The following is a 300-nucleotide window of genomic DNA, read 5'->3' as shown; positions in this document are numbered from 1 at the left end:
AAGTTCCATTATTACCTTGATTACTGTTTTCTCCAATTGGTTCAATTTCATCAAATCTAAGAAATGTTGCTCCAAGTCACCGAATCATCCTTAGGTCACTTGAGTTCAGTCGTGTTCTTCAAGTTATATTGGTGAATGCCCCAGTGTTTGTTCTCGACATGGTGTCCAGGTGAGAGTATGTGCCATGTTGGGCTTTAAATTTCGATACGTATCTTGATATTTTTATATATATATTCTTTTTGAAAGCGCTCCGTTTCACTTGCAATTCATCATTTACATAATCGGGCAGAAAAAGTTATT

This window comes from Penaeus monodon, chromosome 25 (assembly GCF_015228065.2).
Source record: "Penaeus monodon isolate SGIC_2016 chromosome 25, NSTDA_Pmon_1, whole genome shotgun sequence".
Classification (NCBI taxonomy): domain Eukaryota; kingdom Metazoa; phylum Arthropoda; class Malacostraca; order Decapoda; family Penaeidae; genus Penaeus; species Penaeus monodon.
Note: the sequence above shows the minus strand (reverse complement) of the source record.